The sequence below is a fragment of the Chelonoidis abingdonii genome, chromosome 5 (genome assembly GCF_003597395.2).
Source record: "Chelonoidis abingdonii isolate Lonesome George chromosome 5, CheloAbing_2.0, whole genome shotgun sequence".
NCBI lineage: Eukaryota > Metazoa > Chordata > Testudines > Testudinidae > Chelonoidis > Chelonoidis abingdonii.
In genome coordinates, this window is record NC_133773.1 from 72,680,779 (window position 1) to 72,696,114 (window position 15,336).

At 40.0% G+C, this 15,336-nt stretch overlaps 1 protein-coding gene across 2 annotated transcripts in view; it reads right to left on the reverse strand.

Moving 5' to 3' along the window:
• MFAP3L (microfibril associated protein 3 like) overlaps window positions 1-15,113 on the reverse strand; it is a 31,665-nt gene extending 16,552 nt beyond the window's left edge. For both annotated transcript variants that reach the window (XM_032803660.2, XM_032803657.2), the window contains exon 1: window positions 14,697-15,113. The gene's annotated coding sequence lies outside the window, so the exon portion shown is untranslated. The remainder of the gene's footprint in view (window positions 1-14,696) is intronic.
• Window positions 15,114-15,336: the final 223 nt, after the last annotated feature.

Here is a 15,336-nt window from a genome sequence, read left to right on the forward strand (position 1 = left end):
ACTTTATTTGATGCTGTGCTTTCGTTTCATATATAGTGCCACTCCCTCACCAGCACAACCTACTCTGTCATTGTATTTTGTACCCTCGAGTTACCACGTTCCATTGATTATGCTCATTCCACTAAATTTCCATGATGCCTATTATATCAACAGTCTCATTAATGCCAGGCACACCAGTTCACCCATCTTAGTATTTAGACTGCTAGCATTTGTATACAAGCACTTGTACATTTTGTCAACATTCATTTGCTTACCTTCATGTTTATATTTAAAGGGGACTCTTTCAAATTTGATTGTTCGTCACTAGCTCATACCTGTACTTTACCAACTTCTTTCCTATCCTCTTTACTATGATACAGACTTTCTTCTTTAATAAATGCATCCTTGAGGGATGTTTCTGTCCAAACCATATGCTCCCTTGTACCTGTCTGCTTTTCCCCAGCTCTTAGTTTAAAAATCCTCTACAACTTTTTTAATATTACACGCCAGCAGCCGGGTTCCATTTTTGTTTAGGTAAAACCATTTTTCCTGTATTGGCGCCTCCTTTCCCAAAAGATTCCCCAGTTCCTAACAAACCTAAAACCCTCCTCCCCACACCATCATCTCATCCACACATATAGATCCTGCAGTTCTGCATGTCTTTCTGGTCCTGCATGTGGAATTGGAAGCATTTCAGAGAATGCTACCATTGAGGTATTGGACTTTAATCTCTTACCTAGGAGGCTAAATTTGGCCTCCAGGGCCTCTCTCCAACCTTTCCCTATGTCACTGGTACTTACATTTACCAGGACCACCGACTCCTCTCCAACAGAACAGATAAGTCTGTCTAGATGTCTCATGAGATCTGCAACCTTTGCACCTGCGAGGCAATTTACCATGTGGCTCTCCCAGTCATCACAAACTCAACTATCCAGTCCTGCTTTACTATCATCTGGTTCTTCCTAGGACCTGTGAGAGAGGTATCTTCAGTGAGAGAGGATACCATGCCATCATCCTTCAACTGCACTTGCATAAACAGTCCCCTTTAAGTCAACAGCTTAAGTAAGGACTACTTACATAAAGGTTGTAGGATCTGGTTTTTATTTCTTTAACATATGCAATTGTGTTTACATACCACAGCACACATGGTAAAGCATCTCAGATTATTCACTTTGCTGAGGCTACTGCCAGATTTTAAGTTCTGTATGAATGGTGGAGTTTATCCAAGCTGGAGCAATATACTTAAAATATAATATTTCAGAAACACATTTAACTTAGTTTTTATTAAGTTATATTTAAAAAGAAAAAATATCCACTAGAGATGTAATTCTTGCTACGGCTTCTTTGGGCTAGAAATGGAACTGGGGCACTTGTTTTGGTCATGTACCATTAAGTGTTTGGGCTAGAGAGTTTTTGTTGATATTCTCATTGCACTACCTTCCCTTGACAACCCCTTGAGTACTGTCCTATAAAATGGCTAGAGTTTCTGCAGGTAAGGTGGGGTTTTCCAAAGCACTCACTATTGGTCTAACTATGCTCACAGTGAAGTGAGTGGGAGTTTTGCCATGGATTTTGATCGGTGCAGAGTTAGTCCAAAGCTGAGCACTTCTGAAAATGCCACCCATAGGATAGTGTAAGGAATACAGACACCACACTATGGTTTAACATTAACTACAGGGGGTCAACTGATAGGGTTCATAAGATTAGCCATTCAAAATCAGCAAAACTTAGTTTGTTATCAGAAATAAACTATTCAAACTGAGATCTAAATATAGAGAACTGCAAACATCTAATTAATCTCCAAGTCTCCATTTTCCTTTGCAAAGCAGTTTGATTTTATTTAAGGATTTTGGTTAACAATGGAAATCACTGTGGCATATAAGCAAGGAAAAAAATATGACTGCTGGCAAAACTAGGTCAGTTCCATATATTAAGGGAGCAATAAAATTAAAAAGGCCTCTTTTTCTCTATTCTAAATGGAATTTGTCCTTCCCTGGCAATACTCATCCAAGTTTTTTTCCCATCTCTACAATACGGAACAATTAACTTGATTATACACAAATTGGCATTACTGTTAGAGTAGTGAAACATTTTCCTCTATTTACCAGGATGGATCATCACTAAAGGTTCCAAACGACACTTTTCTGATAGGCTGCATGTACAGCGTAAATGTATTGTCAGAACTCAAACTCAGTTAATGAACTTTTTCCAAGTTTAGTCCATAGTCAAATGTGAAGAATACATCATCAAGGTATGGTCCATAACATTTTAAAATTAAATAGTTTTACATCTAGTGGTAAGAGCAAGATCTAGGAGCCAGCAGTTCTGAATTTTATTTCTCATTTTGCCACTGACTCGCTGTGTGACCTTGCATAAGTCATTTAGACCCTCAGCCACTCATGGGATTTCTGGATTGTACAATGTTAAAACAGTTGAAAGTGCCCTTATAGATGCATTTAGGTTTGAAGTAAATAGAATTAATCCAACCATCTATCAAAAGCTTATCCAGTGATATTTTCAAACCAGAATGGATGGAGACAACAGCAATCTCGGTCTGCTTCTATCTGCAATTTGCGAAAGGTTTCCTGAGGAGTGCTAAATACTTTCCAGGGTGCAAGGGTCAGGCATTTCTGAAAAATCCTAAACAGTGTTTTGGACTTTGGGCTTGGGCAACAAATCTTTTCAGACACTACAAAAGACACCAGGGTAACTAAACATTATAGGAAATCCTCTTCTGTCTGTGCCAAAGTGCTATTAGAGAGGAACAAAGAATGGAAACACAAAATAAGTCCTGAATGAGACCCCCGCGTCTGCAGATTGAATCCAATCCTCCAGTCCTCACTCAGTTCAAGTTTCCATTGAGTTCATTAGGCCCAAACCCAGCATCCTGAAATGTTTTCCGACTTCTTCCCAAATCCCAACAGCTGAAGCAGTATACTTTGTTACGTACACAAATTAATCCTATCATTTTCATGAGACCCAGTAACTGTGATGTGAGGATTTTTGTCATAGAATGAGGAAAAATTACAAATGACTGATCTTTGTCACTGTAAATAATGTAGTTATTTCTGTCTTTGGCGCATGAACAGACACATCTGTATAAGCCAATTATTGAATTAATCAGACTTCAAGTCTAAAGAAGTTTTTTTAAAAAACACCCTACTTGTATGGCCAAATGATCTCCTTCCTGTGGAAAGGGGAACCTTTAACTGTGCTGTGTTACCTCCTTGGGACAGAGAGAAGATATGATCACCTACTAGGATGGAATCTGAGGATCCATGATGAATCTCAGCATTCACCCCAGGGCTCTTGGCACACAGATGTGCAACATCTGCCCCTCCATGTGTTGTTTTGGGCAACCTTTCTCACAACAACACATCTGCCATTGGTCTCCAGTCTGAACTTGTATTCTCTCACCCCTTTCCCCCATAAAGCTGGTAGAAACTGAACAGCTAAAGGTAATACTGCAAGAATCAGCATTAACTTCCTTAGAGAATTCCACTGGAAATCGTGTCATCTGAGGGGAGCATGGCATACATCTCTTCCAGGTGACATGACCACAAACTCTGCTTGGGTGTTAACTGTATATTGTTTATGTGGGGGAGTTTCCCAGAGCATGCTGCACTGCCAATGTTCCCCCAGTCATATATGGCCAACATTTATAGGCATTTCCTCTTATGTGCACAATACAGCAGAGAGGAACTATAAGGCTTGTAAATTTTCCTACCCAGGAATAAACATTGGTCCAAGCTGGGAGGTCTTTCTCTTGTTATTTCAGAGACTGTTGGGGATATCAACTGCATGCAGCCATGTTCTGATTGACCAGTTGAGTTTTTATTTTTAATATCATACCTAAAGCGTACAGCCGGTGTTTTACCCCTGAAAAACCAAATAAACTGATAGGGGATGAAGACACTGCACTCAGAAGTACTGGATTTGTGCTCCATCAACTGGTCATTCTGAATAGGGGTACACAAAAAAGAGACATTGATGCATACCTTGTTCTGGCTTACTAAGTCTATATTAATTTGTTCTCCTTCTAATAATAAGTATCCCTATTATCTAGTGCTATGAGGTTATTCAATTCAACAGCAAACCAAAAGAAATCAACTCATTGTATAATGGGTAAATGGTGTCTCTATAGTTTGAGGAACACTAATAGTCCAGAGTTAGTTTGCTTGGTCTGTAAATATGAAGAAAAAGGAAAGAGAACTTTGGTTTCATCCTTGTTCTCAGTTGTCCACAGCACAAAAACCACCACCTGACTGGCAGTCATGAGGACAATGCCACAAAGTCATGGTTAAAGTTAACCCCTGATATTTAAATACTACTTACTGGTTTTTCTCTTCACACCCATCCCTTTTTTCTGGTCTTAGAGGCAATATGTTTATTCAGTGGACAACTGTCAAATGCGAATAGGTTTTACTGGAGCAGAAATGCAGACACTGGGACTTATTTATGTCATTCAGAAGGGTCAAAAGACCACTGGGAGTTCAGAGGCTCATGAGTGTGAACCACCCAATAAAAGATTAAACTGTTAGGGCCTCGGCTGGCAGATGAATAGTAACACAGTTCATTCACAACTGGTAGCAACTTGTCTGGCTTTTGTCATCCTCTTGTTAATAAAACTATCACCCTAAAAGCAGTGGTTCTAAAAGGGACATGACAGAATCTTCTCAGTCTCTCTGGGATATTTCTTTGCTTGTACCCTCATGACTTTTCTCCTGTTTCCTTTTTTACTGTCTCTAACTAGGATGGCAATTGTTGCATGACTTAACCGTTTCCTTAGAGCTTCTGGCACCTGATTCCTTGACTGGTTTAATGGCTTCCAGCTTGAAGCACATTTCTCTTTCTCTACAGCTGGTTTCAGTTGCCTTTATAATCTTTCAGAACCTTCTCCTCGGGTCCCTGTGAGAACAAACATCCTACCATTCTGCCACTTATATCTTCTCAAGAGAAGTGTTGTAAATACCAGAGATGTTCACAGGCAGGTTAGGGCCTTAGGTGCGCTGAAAGAGCTGCATGGCTAGCCAAGTGTCTTTAGTCCTGTCATACTCAGCCTGTGAGAGGCACAAATATGAGAATTGCCTTAGGGACACCAAAAACAGAGTAACAAGAGACATGTAAAGTAATGAGGGCTTTGTGTCTTTGTGTCTTAAGAGCTTCTAGAAATGATACTTGGAGTCACCATGGCAACTCCCCTCTAGCATTCCTTTATCATTTTGGGTAGTGGTATTCTAGAATGAGGAGACAGATTAATGAGACGGATAAACTGTAAGAGTTTAGTTAGATGTTGACCTGAGCCAGTAAAGATTGGCTATGGCCTTACCATGTAAGTCTAAAGAAGGAGAAAAGAGTGAAAGCACCGTTGAGAAGACCTGTTTGAAGACTGTGTAACTATGCGAAGGACCAGATCTCTAAGTACACAAAGGGTATGTCTACACTTGCAGAATTTTTGCGCTGTAAGTTTCATTGGTGATAGGGAACTGGTGAAAGTAAAGCGCTTAATTCCTGAGGCATCAGAGAGTGTTTACATTAGCAGCACTTCCATTGCAGATGAGAGCAGCACTCTAGGGCAGCTACCCAACAGTGCATTTCTCTCCAGTTTGACGATGGGTCTTGTGGGAAGGGTGTGTGCGCGATTGGGGCATCTGGGTCCCTTCAAAGCCTCCTCTCCCCAAACACTGATCAGCTCCAATAGCTCAGCACTGCTCCAAGCAGGGGATTGTTTGCTCCGCAGAGCAGGCATTGTCACCTGGCCAGATAAGTGGAAGGGGAGTTTAAAAGTTCCTGGGGCTTTGCAGGGGGAGGGGTGCATATCTGTTTACCTGGCATCAGAGCAGCAGAGTTGCTGGCCAGAGTGGTCACCTAGGCATTGTGGTATATCCTCCGGAGGCTAAAAGCTGTGTAAACAGGAAGAACATGTCTTACTTGCACATCACTGCAAAAGCATCACCGGTAAGAACAATATACCTCTTGTGGAGGTGGTCTTCTTCTTGCGGTGAAACTTCTGAGTTTCACTGCAAAAAGTCACTGGCAAGTGTAGATGCTCCCATGGTTTTTGCACACAAAAGGGACTTTTTCTGCTTTAAATGGCAAGGGTAGACATGCCCAAGAAGATATGTGTAAGTGTTAGAATAATAAAAATAATTTCTCTTTTGTATGTAGTTAGTAGAAATCTAAAGTTGTGCTTTTATCTCATATTGTTTAGGTTTCTCATGTTCAGAAACTCTTCAATTCAACTTAATCTCAAAAAGGATAAAGCAGAACTAGTCTAAGAACAAGATTAGAAGACTATATAGCTCAGAGAGGAGATGAATAAGAGGGGATGTGATTAAAGTATACAAAATATTGAACGGTATAGAGAAAATAGATCAGGCACTCCTATTTACCTTTTCTCATAATACCAGAACAAGGGTACATTCAATGAAATCGAAGGCAGCAAATTTAAAACTGATAAAAGGAAATAATGTTTTACACAACACATAATTAGCATATGAAACTCATTGCCACAAGATAACATTAAAGCCAGGAGCGAAACAAGAATAAAAATAGCCTGGGCATTTATATAGAAAATGATGTTATCTAGTTAAATTCAGTCATAATAAGGATTAAAAAAAGAAAGCTAGCCAAATAAGTGTGGAAGGGATCTAAAATGTCATACTTCAAGTACATAACTCTCTACTATGGTGATTTTTTGCACCTTACTCTGAAAAATGTGGTATTGACCACTGACAGATGGATTACTAGGTGGGATGGTCTTCAGTAGGACAATTCAGTATTTGCAAACTAATCTGTTTTTGTTAACTAGGAATGCTGTTTACAAGTAAAGGTATAAAGGAGTCTATAGCTTAAAGACCCTGCTAAGCTACTTCAGGCAGGAACTTGTCCTTTTGTTTGTAAAGTGACAAACAACCATAAATAGCGAAAGCAGGCAAAGTGGAGAATTCAGAGACATACACTGGCTCTGAGAAGATAACAAAACTCTGTTACAGAGAAGAGTCATATTAATAAAGAAACCCTTCTAAGCTACTTGTTACAGACAGCACTAACACTACAGGAGGTTTTGAGACAGGTTTCTTTTCTTTACCCTTTGTAAAGGTTTCCGTAATCTTTATTTCAAAATTGAGATTCACACTAATAAGTTACAGTTATAAAATGCCAAGCAATAAGATATACAATGTGATGGACATAAATGTCATTCTAAAACGAGTGACATACTTTATGATGAAGTCCTTTGTTTAAGGAGCACTAGCTGCACATCATATTTTAACACTGAATGAACTAGGAGGAAATTCACAGCCAATAAAGAAAATTCTGCTTTACAGTTAGATTTATAATATACCTACGCAGTTGCAAAGCAGATCAGCAGAATCCCACTCAATAATTGTTCTTCCTATTTGAGATCCTAATCCTGAAAAGCAGTTAAACATATGAATAGTCCCAAGCCAATGGGACCTCTTGTACTTAAAGGAATGCAGGTGCTTAAGTGCTTTACTGGATCGGGACCTAAATTCCACCCCTCTCCAAACCATCCTCAAGGCCCATAATCCATTCAACCTAAAATGAGTAGATGAAGCTTGCTGCTCTGTAATTATCTGGAAGGATTATTAAGTTCCTCAAGAATCTCCCCCGGTCCTTGATGACCTAAGGAATTGAGTGTGTAGAGGACCTGTGCCAAACATCTGAACAAAACCCTTTATACACTTCAGTGTAAACGAAATTGTATCACCAGCATCTATTCCATGTAAAGTGGACATCTAGCCAGATAAATTTAGAGAATACATTAACTAGAAGGCTTCCTGTCTGCAAGTTGTAAAAATATATTTTTTCACATGGACAAAGCATCTTAATAAATTCCCAAGTTACCAATTAAGTACTCAATAAAAACTGAATATTTTTTTTTCAGTAGAGAAGCTTACTTCTGCTGCATTTTGATGGACATGTTCCATTAGGGAGTTGTGGGTTATATAGACACAGAAAGATCTGCTGTAGAATCAGTAGCGATGAGGTCTCTTAAACCCAGAATTTCATGTCCAGTAAATTTGTTGGATGATGAGGTATATACTCGTTTTCAAGGTTTCTACTACAATAATAAAGAGCTCTGATGCATAAATCATCAGGATGTATTTAGCAGTTGTATTTGTTTAGGAGGTCAGGCAGTCTGTGCTTCATGGTTTGGTACACAAAGCTATTACTCCAAAAACAGCTGTGTCACTTTATGAAATATTTGCTTAACTCTTTGCAAGCATACCCTAAGCTATGGCTTTTACACTGCTACTTCTTCATCACTCAAACTAAACACAGATAGATCAGAGACTTAAATCCCTTTGGTTGAAAGGAGTAGGAATAGCAGAGAAGGAGGCACATGGAATCTCCCCACAATGATTCCAAATACCACCTCTCTGTGAGTTTCTTCATCCCACTGGCTTCCGTGTATTTCTCATTTTCTTCATACGCCTTTCATCTCTTATTTACATCAAGTGGGTGTAAAATCCTACCATGGGTGTAAACAATTGGAGAAATCTGATTTGTTAGTGTTTCACATCCACTTGGCACAGGAGCAAGTAATTATGCAAGGGACAAGGCAATGGACAATTGGGCCCAATATATTTATCTTCCTCTTTCCCCACTCCATAAACTGTATTCGTAAAAGTCCACTTTGCTAAAATATAATTGGTTCTCCTAGCTGATGGAGAGGAAATCAGTCCTTTAAATACACATTCTAAAAAACCCCAAAGCCCACATTTTACATTTAATATAGAATGCTCGAATAGATATTTAATGGGATCAAGATAAAAATATAGGTTTTGTTTAAATAAAATAGTAAAGGCTTTTCATGACTAATCATATTTTATATAAACATCTTTAAAGGTTTATCATGTCTTCTAAACAACTGAATAGTTTCAGTCTTTTGTATTTTCAGTGCAGTGTATGTAAGTTTTCATTAAGAAACAGTATTTTAACTTAAGGCTCCTCTTTCAGTAACAGGAGAATAATGAATTTGTATATAAAAACTCCCACCAATCTTCAGAAGGCCACAGTCATTATATAAAAATATGTAATCTGTGATATGCAAGTATTACCACATTTTACTGACTTGTTTTTTACTTACTGACCTCCAGGATGAAGTACAAGGAGGTTAAGCACTAACACTGTGATTATGACCACTTCAGAACTGTCAGGGGTCGCTTGCAAGGAATAATTGACTGTAGTTTAGGTGAGTTAATGATTGTGATCTAAAAGGATAATGTCAGGTTAAAAATTATTGGATTTCTTTACCTATTAGTTAACAGCATCTTAGTCCCTGATCCCAGAGTGGGACCCATGAGGACAGAACTTCATGCACGTGTGGAGCTAAACTGAAGTCAATGGGGCGTGGTATGGGCACAAGGCTCCAGTTGCATGGCTCTATGTGCAGGACCTAAGATTATTTAAATTTGAAAGACTTAAATATCTGGTTTACTTTTCACTCGTTATGCTCTTTTGTACTCTTTGTATTTTGCCCTCAACTCAGCTTGGATAATGAGAACAGAATGGTCTGGGCACTTTTATATATAGTCAGTTTCACTTTCTTCTTCCCAAGCACCAGCCATAAGGCTGTCAGCTTTGCGCTGCAAATGTTTAAATCAAAGTAATAATATTTTTATTTTTTTAAATAAAGTTTTTTCATGAAAAGAAAAACAAAGTTTGTTACATCTTGTCTAAACACATAGTTTGTATATCACTTCAACTATATTGGATGGAAACTTGGCATAATTCAAGCAGAACAATCCCCTTGTCATGGTATAATTTCCCACCCTGAACCTTAGCGTCCAAAAGATGGGGTACCAGCATGAATTCCTCTAAGCTCAATTATCAGCTTAGTACTTGTAGTGCTGCCACCAACCAGGAATTCCAGTGCCTGGTACACTCTGGTCCCCCCAAAACCTTGCCCGGGGAACCCCAAGACCCAGATTCTCTGGATCTTAACACAAGGAAAGTAAACCCTTTCGGCACCGTTGCCTCTCCAGGCTTCCCCTCCCTGGTTACCCTGGAAGATGACTGGATTCAAACACCTTGAATCACCAAACAGAGAAGAAAATTCATCTCCCCCTCCTTCTCTTCCCCCTCCCAGACTCTCCTGAGAGAGAAAGTAATCCTAACACAGAGAGAAATTAACCTCTCTCTCCCCCTTCCTCCTTTCTCCCCCACCAAGTCCCTGGTAATCCAGACCCAGTCCCTGGGGTCTCACCAGAATAAAAAACAATCAGGTTCTTAAAACAAGAAAGCTTTAATTAAAGAGAGAAAAACAGTAAAAATTATCTTTGTAAATTTAAGAAGGATTAGGTACAGGGTTTTTTGATATAGACACATGGGAATACCCTCCCAGCCTAAGTATACAAGTACAAATAAATCCTTTCAGCAAAATACAGATTTGATACTCTTCCAGCCAAATGCACAATTAACCTCCTTCCAGCCAAAATGCACATTGCAAATAAAAGAAAACAAATATACCCTAACTCGCATTATCTACCTAGTACTTACTATTTTAAATATTAAGAGCCTGTATTGGAGAGATTGGAGAGAAACCTGGTTGCACATCTGGTCACTCTCAGAAACCAGAAAAGACACACAACCGAATTCTAACAGCAACACAAGAAACTTCCCTTCCTCAAGATTTGAAAGTATCCTGGTCCCTGATGAGGTCCTAGCTGGTCAGTGACAGCCAGGCTTACTGAACTTGTTAACCCTTTACAGTCAAAAGAGATATAAAGTACTTCTGTTCTATTAATTTCTACTATCTGTTTATGACACCCCTATTGGTACAGTTTATCCCAGTAAATTTAAGGAAATAAGATATACTTGGAAAAGCACCGTTTCTACCAATATAGCTGTGTCCTTACTAGTTGTTGAACTGATTTAATAAATTAATTTCTTTTTAAATTACATCCCTAACCAAAATAGTTAAACTATACAAAAACTGTGTCTGCACTATAAGCCCTTAATGACTTTAGCTACTTTTATTCTGAATTTACATTACTACATTTCACCAAAATAACTAACATTGTTTTAATTCACACCTTTTTTTATTTCGATGCAAGTCTGCATGTACATCAGCTCTGAGACAAAATAACTGACTCCTTTTTGCAGGCTTGTAGTAGGGGAAGACATTTCATTTATATCCTCCCTGTTCTGCCTTCTCATTCGATATGCATTGTGATGCTCTGCACTTGGCCATGAGTGATTTAATTAAATTATGGTAATTGGCAGGAAGTAATAGTATCCCCATTGTTTGGCAGTGGCATTTCTAGGACATGCCTGTACATGGATAGGAAATTACACTGTACTAACTAAATGCAGGAATTTTCAGTTTAAAGCACTAAATAATGCAATTAGGATTGCACTCAATGACAAGACATATACACAGTCACATACTGGCCCTTATCTGCAACCTGTTTTGCCCTGACAAAAAAGGATTCGATGGGGGGCATTTAGGGCCAGGTCTACATTACAAACTTTTGCTGGTATAGCTATGTCAGTTAAGGGTGTGATGAGGTGTGATCTCTGACAGACACCACCAATGTACACAGAGTTAAATCAGCAAAACTGGAATAGCTTATTTTGCTTGGGTGCGGAGAAACTGGAATAAGCTATACTGGGAAAAGTGAAGTTTTGCTGGCATTAGCTGTGTCCAAACTAGGAGTGCTTTGCAGGTATACTATACTGGTTTGGCCATGATGCCAAAGCATTCCTACTATAGATCTGGCCTACGTCTTCATATTCTGAGCTAGGTAGTTACAGAAATGGAGAAGAGCTTTGGACTCATCTACATTGTAATGATGAGAGAGTTTGGGAAGAGGGTATAACGTGGTACTCCTTGAAAGCAGATAAAAATCATTTTCGTCTTGAAGTGTAAATAGCACCAACTATGTTTTGAGTTTCTTTTCCTGAACTATGCTACAGTGTTGACTGTTTGCAGGATTGCAGCACAACTTGGGGATATGGTAAAAACAGTCTGGTTCCATCTGCTACCAAAGACTGAATCGTATTTCAGTTTTGCGGGACAACTAGCACATTTTAATCCCATCCCCAAACACTGCAGTTGTTATAGTATAGAATGGGCCTCTCTCAGATTGTTGAAGTGGGAAATCGTGCAATATGGGGTTTTTGCAGGGCTTTACTGGCATGCAATGAATACCTACTGCCTTTTCCCATTGCTATTTTATTTCATTGAATTGTGTTTTAATTCTTTTCAGCTCAAACTGCAAACTCTTCAGCGATGCACATCTATAAGTATATAGTTAAAAACAGAAGAAAGATTTATCACCTGTCCCCATTCTCTCCCAGGTAGATGGTTTGCTATTTGGAAGAGTTTTATTTATATTTGTTTTAATGTGAGCTGTTTAAACTCATGAATATTTTACAGCATTGTGGTGGTTATAAAATGGTGGAAGAAAAGCTGCAGCTTTTCTGTTCAATAAATCAGTGTTGATATACAGTACTTTAAGCTAAAAGGCTTATATAGAGAGAGAAAAGAAAGGGATTTTATTATCCCTTGCACGAATACAAACAAATATGCTTTTGCTGTCTGTACACAATAAACGAAACAAAAAATGCAAATCCTGCAAACATGATTTCCATTAAAATGAGTCAAAGTACAGCAGACCTCTACTCTACCCTGTTGCAATGAATAGGAAAACTGTTCTAAAATGTATAGTTTTAAAAAACTAAAAACGTATGCTAGTTTTTTTTACTTTAAAAAAACATTTCAGTTAAAAAACACTGAAGGACCATTTGGAAATTAAAACAATGCCAAGTAAGTTGCTTATCAGAGAGATCTATTTGAAAAGCTGCAAATTACTGACTGAAAGAGGTATCAATGTTGTCAGATTGTTAGCAACTTTTACTCCTTTGTACAAAAGTCTCGTCTGTGCAAATGAACTAAAAATATGACTGCTTGGTGGTCCTTATTTGTTATTTACAATTGATTGTACTGCTAAAGTAACATCGTATGATGACATTGTCAGAATGTTCCGAAGTTGAAGACTGTAGGAATGTTGTCCCTTTAAGGCACTCATGGTATTCAGATAGGTATCACATGAGACTGTTGTACAGATCAAAACTTTTAATTAATGTGAAATACAATCATGCTGACTTTACTTTAGATTAAAATAGCTCAATAAAAAAACTTCCTTAAAAGATCTATTTTATTTAAAGGTGCTACTTGCTGAATTAATACCCCCCTTCCTCCTCTCCACAGGGGTATAATAATGTGCCAAAAATCTACTGTCCAACATCATACTTCCCAAAATAAAAAATTCCAAGTTAAACAGGGAACACTGGAGTTTAAGGTTCCAGAGAGAAAAGGCTTTGGCCTCATTAGTTTTATACTCTCAGGAGTACAGGTTCTTCTTGGAAGCACCACAGGTAGATATTATGGTGATGGGTGCAATAGGAATGCCTAATATTTGATTGATCTCTTGGGTTTCCCTGCTGCATGAAGCAGTGCTTTAAGAATCGGCATTCATTATTGTTCGGATTATTTAGTAATCTTTTGAACTGGATTATGCGATTACCCTCAGAGACAGGATCCTGGATTCGATTGACTGCTGGTCTGATATGACAATTTGTATATTACTGTGGGTGACAATGGGGTGGGTTAAAGCAACCCAGTGCTTAGGCACACAGTGCCCTGGCAGCCCCCATCCTTTTGGACTTCATGATTTTTGAATAACTGGGATCGACAATACTGCAAATCAAAAACAGCAACAGGCAGGACTGCTGCAGATCCCAGTCAGAGTAATGAACTCAGAGAACAGAGAACCACTGTGAAATGTGCAAAACTAAGGCTGAATCTCACCAAATACAGAATGAGTGACCACAACCTGGAGGTGGAAATTGGGAGGCACAAAGCACAATCTAAACCCAGAAAAAGGCATGGCTCAAAAGGCAACTGTGCAGACAATGTTGCAGAGAAGAGATTGAGACAGAGAGAGATTTTCTGTTCCAACAGCCCAAATACAAGGAAGTGAGACAAATATTTCCTCCCAGAATCAGAAACCGTAACAGACACCCAAAAGTGATGAGGAAAAAGGGCCTGATCCTGGCAGAGAGAGATGACAGAGATGGCATTGTACTATGTATCTTTTCACCTTCGGATCAGCAATGGGCAAATGGACAAAGGCAATCAACCCCCAAACATAGTGTACAACCCTCTCCTGGGTAGGCTGTACCTGAGGAATCCTTTACCTATTCTCTGTCAGCACTTGTATAGCTTGTTAAGCAAATAAAACCTGAAGACAACTGAATTCTAAGATTCTTCCCCTAGCAGGGGGGTCTTTTGAGGGTGGTATCAGTAGAATTTCCCTCTCCCCCCGCCCAACCCTTTACAGATGTGGTGGTTCAGGGATCACAACTATTTCTGATCTTTAAGCTGGCAGGACTCCTGGATAGGTGGGTCAGCCTCCCTCTTCCAGCACAGAGGGCCACCTTGCCCCAGCCTGCCCAGAGTATCATCAGCAGCAGCAGCAGGTGGGAGCCCCTTACCCAACCTATGAGGAAAATCAACAGCAGGTCATGGTCACGCTTCCCTGACTGGCAGTCTGTTCCACTGCTGCTCCGTACAGTTGGGGTCCTGGTCAATCCTATTGTGTCCAGCGGCTAATCCGACCCTGATGCCAAAACAACCCACCAGTGCTCTGTAGGAAGCTAAAAGTTATAAGAATAAATCCAACCTCAAGCTCGATGCCGATCTCCTAGGTGAGCCAGCCCTCCTCTTTTCCACTTAGCCTTTCAGTGCGATCGCCTGGGGCAGAGATCTCTGCTCTCCACGATGTTCTCCTACTTTAATGTGGCGCCTCAGGTTGCCACAGAGCCTTTCGCCTTCACCGCGATGGAAAACAGACAAGAAACTGAACCGAAGCCCGATAGAAATGCTCACAGAGGTGGCCCCGTCACTGCGGCTGTAATCCGTGCTCCCCACGTAGCGTGTTGCAAGAAACCGCCTGCCTCAGCAACCCAGGCTGCGCTCGAGGGAGCGACACGGCGGTGTGCAGACGTTCGGCTGTGGAACGTTGGGGTGCCGCAGCATTCCAAGCGCGACCCCAGAAGACAGCAGCACCAGCGGCTCCTTCTCACTAGGCGGAACGGCAGCCAGCGCTCTCCACACTTCGGCACGCAAAAGTAGGTCAGCGCTGCACTGAGCATGCTCGAGCTAGAGCCAGGCTGCTGTGAAAATTCATTTTGCTGCCCAAGGTTGGTGCAGCTTCTTTCCTTACCCTCTCCACGCTGAAGGTCACAAAACGGAGTGGAATGGAGCATCCAGAGATTAAGGGATCCCACGTTCATGCGAACTGCGGAAATACAGGTTCTTCC